Source organism: Silene latifolia, chromosome 5 (genome assembly GCF_048544455.1).
Source record: "Silene latifolia isolate original U9 population chromosome 5, ASM4854445v1, whole genome shotgun sequence".
NCBI classification, from domain to species: Eukaryota; Viridiplantae; Streptophyta; class Magnoliopsida; order Caryophyllales; family Caryophyllaceae; genus Silene; species Silene latifolia.
Window position 1 is genome coordinate 42,655,436 of NC_133530.1, and position 14,819 is coordinate 42,670,254.

At 40.8% G+C, this 14,819-nt stretch overlaps 1 non-coding gene across 1 annotated transcript; it reads left to right on the forward strand.

The window, feature by feature from the left end:
- The first annotated feature begins 14,249 nt into the window (after positions 1 to 14,249).
- On the forward strand, positions 14,250 to 14,356 carry LOC141658286 (small nucleolar RNA R71). Its single transcript, XR_012549180.1, has one exon. It is a non-coding gene; the product is annotated as a small nucleolar RNA R71 (small nucleolar RNA).
- Positions 14,357 to 14,819: the final 463 nt, after the last annotated feature.

Here is a 14,819-nt window from a genome sequence, read left to right on the forward strand (position 1 = left end):
ATCGATTCTAGCAAAGAACAAACGCATATCTCATATCATCTTGGGTGCAACTGATAGGTGAATATCATTGCGATATTGTTCTTAGGCCGATTTTGCTAGGACCGAAGGTTATTTCTTAATTCTCTACTGTTTTGTTTATGTAATTTATTTTATGACTCGTATTCATCATAATAAATTCGTTATAATCCTTATAATTAAAGGGAAGCATACAGATAATTCCCACTGTGGTAGTGGTGGAGGTAGCTGGGGTATGACCTGCTACAACTGTGGCGGTACGGGCCACAAGAGATATGAGTGCACCAATGTGGTGAGTGGAGGTTTACAGAGGCTGGGATAGAGGAGCTTTTCTTGGGGTCCTGCACAGAGTTATGCGAGCAACAGACCAGCTGGGTCATGGAACAACGGGGGAGGTCATAGCAAAAACGGTGGGGGCAACCGCAATGGCGGTAACTCTTATCAGAAACCTGCTGCGAACACCACCAACAACCAGGGGTCGGGTGCTAAACCGGCTACTTCAGCTAGTACTGTCCAGAGAGGTGGACAGAAGACCGATGGCTTTGTTCATGATGGAGAAGAAAGCAGCTGAGGACGACGCTCATGTTATCACTGGTACTTTTCTTGTTAACGGTGTTTATACCTTTGTTTTGTTTGATTCGGGGGGCATCACAGTCGTTTATATCTTAGAGTCATGTTAAACAGTTGTGTCTGAGAGAGTATGAGTCTGTAAGAGAGGAAGTTTTTATACCTTCGGGTGAGTCTGTATCGTGTGGGAGGTTTTATAGAGATGTATCCATGATAGTTGGGCAAGTTGATCTACCCGTAGACTTGCTAGAGTTTCCTTTAGACGGTTTTGAGATGATATTCGGGATGGATTGGTTAGGAAAGTACAAAGCTAAGATAGACTGTCATCAAAAGAAAGTGTCTCTGAGAGGTCCTAAAGGCATTAGTGTGTCTTATCGTGGGTTTACTGTCAAACCCAAAGTTAAGTTGATTGCATCTGTGACCTTGAAGTCCTATCTGAGGAAGGGGTGTCCGATGATCTTGTGCCATGTGAGAGATGACAGGATGGAGAATCCGACAGTTGATCAGATACCAGTTGTGGGGGAGTTTTCAGATGTCTTTCCATATGAGATTCCGGGGTTGCCACCGAAGAGGGAGATAAATTTCAGTGTTGAGCTGAAACCGGGGATGGGGCCATTCTCTAAGGCACCGTACCGGATGGGTCCTAAGGAGTTGGAGGAGCTCAGGAAGCAGCTAGATGATCTGATATAAAGGGGATACATTAGACCTAGTGTATCACCGTGGGGAGCACTAGTTCTTTTTGTGAAAAAGAAAGATGGGAGCCTGAGGTTGTAAATAGATTACATAGAGTTGAATCGAGTGACGGTGAAGAACAAGTATCATTTACCAAGGATAGACGACTTGTTTGATTAGTTGAGTGGTGGCAGCAGTCTTTTCCAAGATTGATCTGAGATCGGGGTACCATCAGGTGAAGATTAGAGAGGAGGACATACCAAAGACAGCTTTCACGTCGAGGTATGGCCATTATGAGTATGTGGTGATGTCGTTTGGGTTATCTAATGCACCTGCTGTGTTTATGGATTTGATGAACAAAGTCTTCAATTAGTTTTTTGACAAGTTTGTAGTGGTTTTCATGGATGACATCTTAGTCTATTCTAAGACTAAGGAGGAGCATGAGGGGCATCTCAGGATTGTGTTGCAGACTTTGAAGGAGCATGAGTTTAATGCCAAGTTGTCCAAGTGTGAGTTCTGGTTAGAGAAAGTTGCCTTTCTGGGGCATGTGATTTCAAAGGAAGGGGTAGCTGTGGATCCTGCAAAGATTGAGGCAGTTACCAAGTGGAAAGCCCCAAAGAATGTAGCTGAGATCAAGAGTTTCTTGGGTTTAGCTGGATATGACAGACGGTTCGTGAAAGATTTATTCAATATTGCTAGACCTATGACAACTTTGATGAGGAAAGAGAACAGGTTTCGTTGGGATGAAAGTTGTGAGACTGCGTTCCAGACATTAAAGGAGCGTTTGACCACAACTCCAATCTTAGCATTGCCTGAAGGGAGTGAGAACTTTGAGGTTTATACAGATGCCTCAAAGAATGGGTTGGGATGTGTGTTAATGCAGAAAGGTAAAGTGATTGCCTATGCTTCTAGGCAATTGAAGCCTTATGAGGAGAACTATCCTACACACGATCTGGAGTTGGGTGCAGTTGTGTTTGCTCTCAAGATTTGGAGACATTACCTTTATGGGGCGACCTTTAAGGTATTTTCTGATCACAAGAGTCTCAAGTACATCTTCACTCAAAAGGAGTTAAACATGAGATAGAGGAGGTGGATGGAGTTGATTGGCGATTATGACATGGATATTATCTACCATGAAGGGAAAGCCAATGTGGTTGCAGATGTTTTGATCAGGAAGAGTGTACATTCTTTGTGCACAGCTATATCCTTGATGAGGTTGATAGATGAGGTTGGAAAGTTTGGGATACATATGATCCAGAAAGGGGATGCCATGGGATATTTGACAGTGCAGCCTGATCTATATGATGATATTCGAGGAAAATAGGTGTTAGATCCCAAGATGATGGAGTGGAGAGCTGGAGTAGAGAAAGGGACAACGTCTAGATTCTCTATTCATACAAACGGTAGTTTGAGGTTTGATGGGAGGTGGTGTGTCCCTAATGATGAGGAGCTAAAAAAGACAATCATGACAGAGGCACATAGTACACCATATTCGGTACATCCAGGTGGTGACAAGCTGTACAAGGATTTAAAGAAGACTTTCTGGTGGCCTGGGATGAAGAAAGAAACAGTTGAGTTTGTGGCTCGTTGTTTGACATGTCAGAGAGTTAAAGGGGAGCAGCGACGACCACAAGGTAAGATTCAGTCTTTAGAGGTACCTGAGTGGAAGTGGGAATCCATTTCCATGGATTTTATCGTGGGTTTGCCCAAGAGCCAGCAGGGTAACAACATGATATGGGTTATAGTGGATCGAATGACCAAGTTAGCTCATTTTGTGCCAATGAAAGATACATGGACTAAGGCACAATTAGCTATGGCTTATCGGAAGAATGTGCTAAGGTTACATGGGGTGCCTAAAGACATAGTATCTGACAGAGATGCGAGGTTTATCTCAAGGTTTGGGAAAGAGTTGCAGGAGTCTTTGGGAACGACATTGAAGATGAGTACAACATTTCATCCTGCAACAGATGGTCAGACAGAGAGAACGATCGAGACTCTTGAGGATATGTTACGAGCTTGTGTGATGGATTTTGGTAGTAGCTGGGAGCAGAGGTTAGATTTGATTGAGTTTTCCTACAACAACAGCTATCACACTAGTATTGGCATGGCGCCATTTGAGGCCTTATATGGGAGGAGATGTAGGAGTCTGATTTGCTGGGACGACAGTGCTGAGGCAGTGATTTTGGGACCAGAGATGGTACATGAGATGGTTGAGCAGATTAAGATGATCAAGGAAAGGATGAGAGCAGCTCAGGATAGGCAAAAGAGTTATGCAAATCTACATCGCTGGGATATAGAGTTTCAGGTTGGGGAAAAGGTTCTTTTGAAAGTGTCTCCTATGCGTGGGGTCATGAGATTTGGGAAGAAAGGCAAGCTGAGTCAGAAGTTCATAGGACCATATGAGATCTTAGACCGGGTTGGAGAGGTTGCTTACCGTTTGGCTTTACCGTCTTCTTTGGATAGGGTGCATAATGTGTTTCATGTATCTCAGCTGCAGCGGAAGTATGTGAGTGATCCGTCACATGTGTTAGAGGCAGAGAACATAGAGCTAGATGAGTCTTTGTCTTACCTTGAGGTGCCTAAGCAGATTTTTCACCGGAAGGTTACGAAAACTAGAAATGGTGAGATGGTCTTGCTTAAGATTCTTTGGTCTAATCATGAGGTTGAGGAGGCTACATGGGAGGCAGAGGAGTCCATGAGAGAGCGTTATCCGTTTCTTTTTGATCAGGTATTTAGGGTTACGAGGACGTAACCTTGTTTCTTTTAGGGGGTAGGTGATGATCGCGAAGTGTTTTTACACCTTTTTATGTTGTTTTTGGTATAGTTGGTAGTGAGTTGTGTCGGGTTGAGTTTGGGTTGGTTGCATGTGTCGGAGTTTTTGTGTTGAGTTTTGTTTTGGTTGTTGTGTCGGGAGTATGGTAGTATGTTTTTATTTTTCATTGTGGTTTGAACTTCGGGGACGAAGTTCTTTTTAAGGAGGGAAGACTGTAATATTACGGTTTTATGAGTCTCTGGGTACTCTATCGAGTTGGCCTTACTCTCTCGAGTAAGGGTGTTTTGTTTTTTAGAAACAGTATTCTGTCTGTAGGGTACTCGATCGAGTAGTCTGGGTACTCGATCGAGTAAGTGGCGCTCGATCGAGTACGTCAGTTACTCGATCGAGTAGCTCGGTTAGCGGGTATTAATTCGACGGGTTTTGTTAATAACACGGATTAATATATAATTATTTCCGTCATCTTCATAAATCACTTTTACAAACCTAATAACATTAAGAAGGAGATTCAATCTACGTTCTTCGCATCATCCGTGTTATTGACAAATCCCGGAGCTTGAGAGGTCGGATTTCATCGTTCTTTACATCCTTGTGATCCTTACGTCGAGGGTAAGATCTACGTACCAATTTTATAGTAATTAGTTAAGTTTGTTTAAACTCTAATTTGGGGTATGGGGGGGGGGGGGGTTGATGGTTATTATGATTGTTAGTAATTATATGATTATGTAAATAGGAGGAGGATTCGTAGAAGAGCATTTTTGAGACAGCTGTTAGATCGTCTGCTGCTTGTGATTGCATTTCAGGTAGGGTTTTCCCTACTCAACACTAGTTACATGATATATGTGGTGATTTGTGTTGTAGTTAGTGTTGTTGATGTTTTCAGACGATTGTTGAGTTGTATTGTGATTGCTAATTGTCTGTTTGTGTTCTTCGGGGAGTGACCCTGGCTGAGTGGAGTCACTTGTGGGAGTGGCTTCACGCCCATGATTCGCCTTCTTTGGAACCCGCCACAGACGGGATGTGCATATTAATGGACGTGGGTTATCGCTCGATGGAGATGAGCGGGGATTTGGTGGGTACGGCTGCGGTCCCCCACTGGCGGTGTGGAGTATCTGTTGCGATGGGTACTCTGGCAGGGCTACACACTTTAGTGTGTAGTCAGTTACGTGGAGATTGTCCATGGAGACCGGGGTTTGATGTGACGATTTACTGTTTGGTAACTGTAGTATTGTATCTTGTTTTGTGTAATTAGTACTGACCCCATTTAAATATTTTAAAAACTGTGGTGATTCATTAGGGGATGGTGAGCAGTTGTTGAGCAGGTTTGACTAGAGGCATTTGGGCTAGCTAGGATGTGTCACCACGAGCTGATTAGAGTCTTTCGTTGTCATACTTTAGTTGTTTTGACCTTTGGTTTTGGAAACAAGTATTGTACCTTTTATCAGTTTGGTTTTGGACTTGTAATCACTTTAAACAGTTTGGCTATTTAAATTATGTTTCTTTATTGTCATTTGATTATCATTGCCTCGGGAAACCGAGATGGTGACGTTCTTATACCTGAGTGGTCCTGGTAAGGCACTTGGAGTATGGGGGTGTCACAAAGGGTGTCACGAATTGGGTTGAGATGAGGTGTATTCTAAACTAATCAACAAGATAAATGTAAATTAATGAAAACAAAGCAAAGTGATTAAAGGGGTTTGTAAACAAATGATTAAAGGCACTAGGGTGTCATGGGTTCATAGGGGCTTCGTAGAAGTAGATCATACAAACATATTCTCAATTAGATGAAAGAACTTATTGTTGTGATAGGATCGAGTTAGTGTATATCTTACAATCCCTAGGAAGATTTGGGTCCCGGAGCCGAGTCGTCTAGATTGTACAACACCTACAAGTCGACTTAATTCTTCCTATTCAACTCTATGCATGGTCTAATGAGGCTCAAGTTGGTTTATATCTTACAAGCCTCATTGAAGAGATAAAGGATGGTAAAAAAAAATGCAAGGTTTCATAGTCTAGCATTTCATCAAACATAACATGTGCATAGGTTGAAATCACAACAAGTAAGCAAATTAATTAACAGAACATATTAGATTAAGCATAGATCAATCCCCATGGTTGTTTCCCCTAATTCCCCATTAACCCTAGCTAAAGAAACTACTCACTCATGATCAAGTTTAGCATGTTAATAAGATTGTCAATCATACTAACAAAGCAAAACATAATGAATAAATGAAAGTGATTAACAATAATTAAACAAGGGTAAAAAGGAATTATACCTATGGAGATGATCCAAATAATAAAGTAAGGAATAATAGAAGTACTTGATGATTGATGGAAGGTTGTCAATCCTCCAAATAAATCCAAATAATCTTCTAATTACCCAAATAAAAGGAAGAATAATTGAGAGATTAATGAAAGATTAAGATGTGATTAATATTGGAAAGTGTATTACAAGTAAATTAAGACTAAATTAAGGGAGGATTAAGAAGGGATTATGATAGGATTAAGATTCTACTAAGATGGATTAAGATGAGATCATAATCTAGGTAGTACAATAGGGTATTATACTAAAATTAAGTACAAGGATTAGGGTTACTAAGGGCTTAAATGACTATTAAGACCTTAAGAGAAACTTGAGGAAATGAAACTGCCAAGGAACATGCGCGAACCGTCTTTGCTAGTCTCACTAGGATCCGCTCGTCCTCGTCTGAAGCACGGTTATCCTGTAAGAAGATCCGCTCGGATCACAGGGGAGACGCTCGTCCTGAGGCTCTTCAATCCGCTCGTCCTGATATCAGGCCGCTTGGATCCTGACACTTTGGCACGCTCGGATCATGCTCTGGGACGCTCGGATCGTTTCTTTGATCTACTTGTCATGAGCTCGGGCTGCTCGGATCGTTGGACAGAGTTGTTCTCTTGTTTTGCTCCTTGACAATCCGCGAGGATTGTGTTGGGGATGCAAGTATCTTTTCATCATTGCCCATTTCACTCTATTTATTTGTTTAGGCCTCTAGTGTTGGTCTTATCTTTGATGCTTGGTCATTGGATGCGATCCATTTAGCTCCATTTTGCCTCATAAATGCAAGGTTAGCAATTCTCTACTACCAAGGACACAAAACCTCAAAGAATATGCAAAATGGGAAACTAAAGATAATAAATGACCCAAATATGTGCTAGAAAGCATGGGAACGAGGTTAATTCGGGGACTAAATATGCTCAAATATGAGTCACATCAAACATCCCTAAACCGAACCTTTGCTCATCTCGAGTAAAGAGGTGACTAAAACTAGGACCTTTATTTAAACTAGCCTACTAATATAACCGATATGAGATAATTAGCGGGTCTCACTCCGTCCCTTCAACTCACAACAACACAACCATGAGGTAGGGTGCTTTCTTGCAAGGCAAAGTATGGCTTGCCAAAATGGCGATACATCCAAGCATTAAGCACACAAAAGCAAGTAATGGATGAATATACAAAAATGAATAGACACTTTCCTCATCTAAGTGGCGGAAATGATCTAGAAGGAAAACAATCTAAGGGTACACAGTCCATCATATATATGGTTTCTTCAAATTACTAAGCCTAGGAGGATACCAATAAATCAGCTCCAAGTTGTGTCAAGCTAGGGTACCTTTGTCCTCAATCGTTAAATGCTTTCGTCAAGAGTAGACTCCTTATGGTGTTAGAAACACTATAGAATCACGGAATTCCTCTTCTTGCCTAGACAAGAAGAAGGGTCTTCCCCTCTCCACCATGCACAAAAGTGGGATCAATGGAAAAAGGGATCAATATTGAGTTTCATAATGGGAGTTTGCTTTTGATTTTGTTTTCCCCCCCAATTTCTTATGGCATTTGACAATTTTGAGAACAATTTCCTTTGCCATTTCATTGATGTTTGGCATTATGATGCTTGATAATTTTCAACTTTTGCATTTTTTCTGAACATTTTCAAAGTCACCCCAATTTGTAACGAGGGTGCTTTTATTTGAAGCATATGAGTTCTTATTTTTGTACTCCTCTTTTCTTTGATGCAATTTGAAAACCTTTTGTTTTTCAATTTTTGATGCTTGAACTCAAATTGATAATTTTTGCGGTCATTCCCTTTTTGTTGACAAAATGTGATAGAAGTGGAAGGTGGTTGCATGGTTTCAAGGGTCACCTTGGAATAAACGGTAGCCAAGGAGTTATCACACCACAAGTTACTCTTGACTAGGCCTTAATACATGGGTCAAAGGATACTAGCATGTCACATCCTAGAGTGTTTTAGAGGTATTCTAATGAGCAAAGTCTCAAGAAGAAAAACTATCTACAAGGGCCTTATATACACTTGTCAAACTTCCCAAATAGATGTTTTCACAAAATTTTTCCTAAAATGCAACTACATGCCATGATGCAACTATCATTTATACAACCTAATGCAAATGCTTCTATCAACTAGTATGCCATATAAGCTAAATGCAACTCCTAAAATCAAATTGGTTATACCGCATCAACAAAAATAAAGCCACATAGTCATAAACATAGAGAGGAAAAATGAGATTTGGAAAGATCATACCATGCGGTCTTCATATTCCTCCTGCCTCGGATGTGGCGTAGTCGATCCAATGTAATAGGAGGACAAACAAACACAAATATATACACATTACACAATATACAAGTCTACACTACAAAAGAATGAACATATTTTTGATTTTCAAATTTTCAAATTTTTATGGTTTTTGTTTTTATGAAATAAAGGAACATTTTTTTGTGTTTTTTGAAATTTTTAATTTTAAAAGTTAAGTTAGAATTTCCCATCCCCACACTAGTATGGGCATTGTCCTAAATGACCAATACGATAAGAAATTATGCAAGCTAAATGAGAATGCATGATTTCTACACTAATATGCAAACTATATGACATATATATAAGTGATGCATTCTAATCTATCCTATATGATGCCTGATTTTATTGGTTGGAGAGCTAATTTGGATTAACTCTCATTCCTTGTGTTTGAACTTCCCCAAACCGATCAAGACACTATTTCTAGTGTCAAAAAGAGGGAAGTTCATGCACAAGTATGCAATGCATGAAACTAATTGTCATTTTGGATTGTACCAGTGGGAACAAAATGAGACACCTCAATGGAACCGAGGTGAGAGTCCTTTAAATGTTGCTAGGACTCAAGACAAATGATCAAAATTAAAATTAAAAACATGATATAGAGACAAAGCTAAAAGAGGTGTAGGAAACTCACAATGGAATAGCTTAAAGTCAAGTAGTCAACCCCGCATATGTGGCATCCTCCAATAAGCCTTGTAAACCTCAATTATCGCTCATTGCGACATCCTTATCACCGGAATCATTGCCGTCGTCATCATCATTGCTTTCATCACCAACTTCTTCATTATCTTCTTCATCATCTACCTCCATTGACCCGGAGGCTTCACCATTCCATCATCAACTTTGGAACTTGAACCTTGCTCTTCTTCTTCTTGGCATGAATCACTACCTTCCCCGTCTTCAACAACAACAACATCCTTTCCATTAGCCTCCCGACTATCCATTTTTGCATCTTGAGAAGCACTTGGGAAGAATACCTCTTTATCCGCCCAACTAGGCAAAGGACATGAAGGATCAAGTAGTCCTTGCCTAGCTAGATGTAGTAGGGGTGGATATTGGGCACGGTAGGCATTTACCCGGTCTTCATAGGCTTCTTTATGCATTTGTTGCATTAGTTGGGTCAAATAGTCATTGCCTACCATGACATTAGAGCCACTTGGTTTGAAGACTTGGTAGGCAAAGGGATATGGTGGAGTCACGATGGTGGAGGAGGAGGGCTTTGCATTTGGTTCCCTATGTTGCTTCATTATCACTTCGGCTTCCTCGGAGACGGGTAGTAGGTAGTCTGGGCTACGGACGACGATGTGGCAAATTTTGCTAGGCAAGATGAAGGACTTAGATTATTTGATGAGCCACTCATATTTGTTGTCAAGATTGTCATTCTTGACCCAATGGAATTTGTTGATCATAGTGCTCATATCAAGGAGGTTGCTCCCTTTAACCGGTTTGTAGGTGTTATCTTTGTTGAAATCCGGGTTAAAATGCTTGGCTAACCTTGTTACTAAGCCTCCATTTACAATGAAAGCCGCTCCATCTTTCCCATTATCAATCTCAAGCCATCGATCAAGCAATAGTTGAAGAATGTTGTACTTTTTAGTGAACTTTTCATTGATATTCACGGTAGACTCAAGGTAGACAAAATCAAGCTCGGTAAAGTGATTGGTGCCTTTTCTAGCAATCAAGGTATTGCCCACAAACTTGTGCCATACTCTTATTCCCGGATGGTGAACATATAAAGCATGGCACTCCCGAAAAGAGACAAATTTTCGACCGGTAATCGCTTTCTAAAGGGGTGCGGCATCATATTTTAAAGGCTTCTTCTCATAATGATAATATTTTAAAAGACCAAACACTTCACCAAACTGACTCAAAGACATTCTTCTACTCTTGTTCTCAAGACGGAATTTAACATATTTTCGAGTCTCTATCTTAGACACCTTCAAGAAGCTTATGAACTCCATGGTTAGTGAAGGGTAAGTCAATTCTTCCATTTCACAGAGGGCTAGCAACCTCATGGACTCGAAAAATGCTCTAGTACTCTCAAGCACACCCAATTTTTCCAAAGTGTCTTGACATATAAACTTGGTAGCCACAATAGTCTTTCTAGTAAGGGATAAAAATGCATTCCAATGAGCATCGGTTAAGAAAGTTACCTCCGGAAAATTTGGCAATTGTTCTATAACCGGGGTAGGTGTGGTAGCTTCCTCAATAGGAGTTGCGATTTCTTGGATTTTCACCCTTGGTTGGACCACTACCAAAGCTTTAGATGCAAGAAGGGCTTGTAGTCTCTTTGATAAAGTTGGGGTTTTGGGTGCCTTGCCCCTGCCTTTTGTTCTTGCCATTGTATTCTCGTTCTCAAATTGGTATCAACAAACCAAGATTTTGCTTGAATGCTCCTTGTTTCCTCAAACTTCAATCAATTCCTCAATCAATTTTGGGATTTTCGAAATTTTTGCCCAAACCCTAGAAAATCGATTCAATTTGTGAGGAATTTGATGTTTAGATGGTCTTTTGTTGATAAAGGAGTGATCTAATCTTGTTTTGAGCAAGTTTGGTTTGGATGGTGGTGAATTTGGTTGAGAAATTGGTGTTTTTGAATGAGGGGATTGGGGGTTTAAGTGGGAGAAAAGATGTGTGTTTGTGTTTGTGAAAGATAGAAATGATTTGGGAAGGAGAGGGTCATCCCGTGTTTTGCTTAAGTAGCAGCTAGGGATGCTCGGATTCAACATGGGACGCGCGGATCAGCTTACAGGGTTCCTGAAATGTGCAAACTCGTGCCACGACGCGTGGATCCTCCTCAGCTCGAGCAGATTCCTTCTGGGGACGCTCGGATCCTCCTGGGACGTGAAGATTTCGTTACAGCGTTTTTCATAAACTTGAAGCATACCAGGACGCGCGGATTGTTGCCAAGACGAGCGGCTCAAAGTCTGGGATGAGAGTCCTGAGGATGATCTGCTCAGATTTTGTTACAGGACAGTTCCTTCAATTCAAGCTTTCCCAGGACCCGCGTCCAAAGGCTAGGACACTCGGATCCTTCTCTGGGATACCCAGATCCTCTCCAGTTCCCACGAGCTCAGTTCTGCCAGTGGGGATCTCTTCTTCCTATGTCATTCTTTATTCTTCTTCTTTGCTAAACGGTGTGGGTGCACTACAAAGGCTCGGTTATCCTAGGCACTTTCTATCCCCACACTTTGATCAAACACTACACATCAAAACACGTTAAAATACCTCCCTCATTTGCTCTCATGTCCAAAATCTTGATCAAAGCATAAGAATACAAATCCAAAAATGACAAAGATGAAATAAAGTAAATAAAATGCTAGTTAAGGAGGTTAGAATATTTACAAATGGTGGTTTAGGGAGGACTCCACCAAACTCTCATTCTTGGATGAGATGTCAAGGGGGCATAGCCAAGGTGTTGTTGATGTTGCTCAACACCTTGTAGAAGTAGTCGAAGGCTTGCTCATTTTCATTATAAAGATCTTGCATAGATCTTTGTGCATTGTTCTCTTCATTGTGGTAGCCCGAGTCAAAGTGATGACAAGGATCACCAAAGCCTTGGTCTAAGGTCATAGCATTTATAATATAAGGATTGACTAATCCTTCAAATTCGTCATCCCATAGACCATAAACTTCACTATCTTGTTCCTCAATGGTATTATGAGTTGACAAGAGCAAATCTTCTTTCTTGTTGTCATGGCCAATGAGGCCTTCTTCATTGCTTGTCATGGTGGGTGAGCTATTCAAGCTCTCATTGTTGTTGAAAGTTCTTTGCTCTCCAAATAGAGCCACTTGAAGGTCATCTACTTTCTTCTTCTATATGGGTGGTGTTTCTTTACCCATGGCTTGATCATTGCATAAAGATTCTAACTTCTTTCTATCACATTTTCGGCTATAATGATTGATCATGAAACATGGCTCATGTAGTCGGGGAGCTCTCATTGTTTTGCCAAGGTTGAAAGTGATTGTCTCATCCCCTACTTCAAGTGTGAGATCTCCATGTTTCACATCAATTACCGCTTCTGCGGTATGCTAGAAAGGTCTTCCTAAAATGATAGGAACGTTGGAATCCTCCTCCATGTCTACAATGACAAAGTCTACCGGGATGAAAGAATTTGCCAATTCTTACGGGCACATCCTCCCATATCCCTAAAGGTATCTTTGTTGATCGATCCGCCATTTGAAAAGTAATGTTGATGCATTTGAGCTCTCCCATTCCTAGCCTCTTACATACCGAGTATGGCATGACACTTACACTTTATCCAAGGTCACATAATGCTTTGTTGATTGTAGTGTCGCCAATGGTACATGGAATAGAAAACCTTCCCGTATCTTTGAGCTTTGGAGGGGAACTCCCTTGAAAAATAGCACTACTCACTTTGGTAAAGGCAATAGTCTCTAGCTTTCAGATGGATTTCTTCTTGGTAAGAATATCTTTCATGTATTTTGCATAGGCCGGAACATGATTGATCAATTCCGTGAATGGGATTGAGACTTCTAAGTTCTTCACAATTTCCATGAACTTTCAAGTTTCTCATCAAACTTAGGCTTAGCTTGACGACTTGGGAATGAAAGTCTAATCACAATAGGCTCTTTTTCCTTAGCCTTCTATTCATTCTTCTTCTTTGAAACTTCATTGGTGGTAGGATCTACATTCTTAGAGTTCTCCACAACTCTTTGCTTATCACTAGCATCCATAATTTCTTCATCAATTGGCCTCTTCGGCCCCTCATACCTTGTACCACTCCTCAAATGGATGGCACTAACCGACTCATGTCTTGGGGGATTACTTTGAGGTGGTAATTGCCCTTTTGTCTTTGAGAGCTAGAAGATGCTAATTGAGTCCTTTGGGTTTCTAGCATTTTGGTGTGAGCAAGTATGTTGTTGATGGTGATCTATTTTTTTGACTATCTTTTTGCATTTGGGTGAAGAATTCTTGTTGATTCTTTTGTATTTGGAGGACCGGTTTTTGAACATCAAAGTTTTGGTCATTGGATTGGTTGTAGGAATGTTAGTTTTGATATCCTTGGCTTTGGTTGAAAAAGGGTCTTTGAGCTTGATTTCTTATTGGAGGTGGGGTGTATGTTGGTTGGGGGTTTTGGACGTTTGGGCTCTTGTATGAAAAATTTGGATGGAATTTGGTATTCTCATTATAGTAGTTGGAATAAGGGGTACCACTCTTGTATGCTTGGAAAGCATTCACTTGTTCATTCGTTCCCCTACATTCACTTTGGTCATGTCTCAAGGTTCCACAACTTTCACATACTCCACTTGGAATTGAGGATGATGCCACCATAGCATTGACATGTTGTTTGGGTGATTTGGAAGCTTCATCAAGTTTAGCCATGGCCTTCTCAAACTTTAATTTGATGGTGTCGATATGAGCACTTAGTTGAGCACCCAATTGTGTGATGAAATCTACCTCATGCTTTCCTCGTCTAGTGGCCTTTCGAGGCCTACTATATTGAGAATTATGAAATGCCATTTCTTCGATTTTGGGCAATGTTTGATTGTCATCAACTTTGGTAAACATCCCATTGGATCCCATATTGAGAATATTGCGGGAATCTTCATATAAACCGTTCCAAAATTGTTGCACACAGAACCACTCGCTAAGTCCATGGTGTGGACAAGAACGACAAGTGTCCTTAAATCTCTCCCATGTTTCATATAATGATTCTTCATCCCTTTGCTTGAACCCGGTGATTTGGGCTCTCAACATATTAGTCTTCTCCGGAGGATAGAATTTCTTGTAGAAGGCAAGTGCTAACTTCTTCCATGAATCAATACCAAGGGTAGCCTTGTCTAGGCTTTTCAACCATTGCTTTGCGGTACCGATCAAAGAAAAAGGAAACAATACCCATCGGATTTGGTCTTGAGTAACTCCGATTTGAGAAATTACATCACAATAGTTGCAAAAAGTCTCCATATGTGAATGAGGGTCTTCACTAGGCATCCCTTCAAATTGACTTCTCTAAACTAATTGTATGAATGCGGATTTTGCAATGAAATTACCGGTTAAATGTGGTGGTGTAGGAGTACCATTTGGTAGGTTCTCCTCGGTTGGTACGGAATGTGATTAAAATTTAGGCATTGTGGGTTGATTTTGTGGTTGGTTTGGAATTGGGTTATCCTCTCCTTCTCTTGTAAAAGGGTTGGTAAACTCAATGTTATTTGGTTGAATA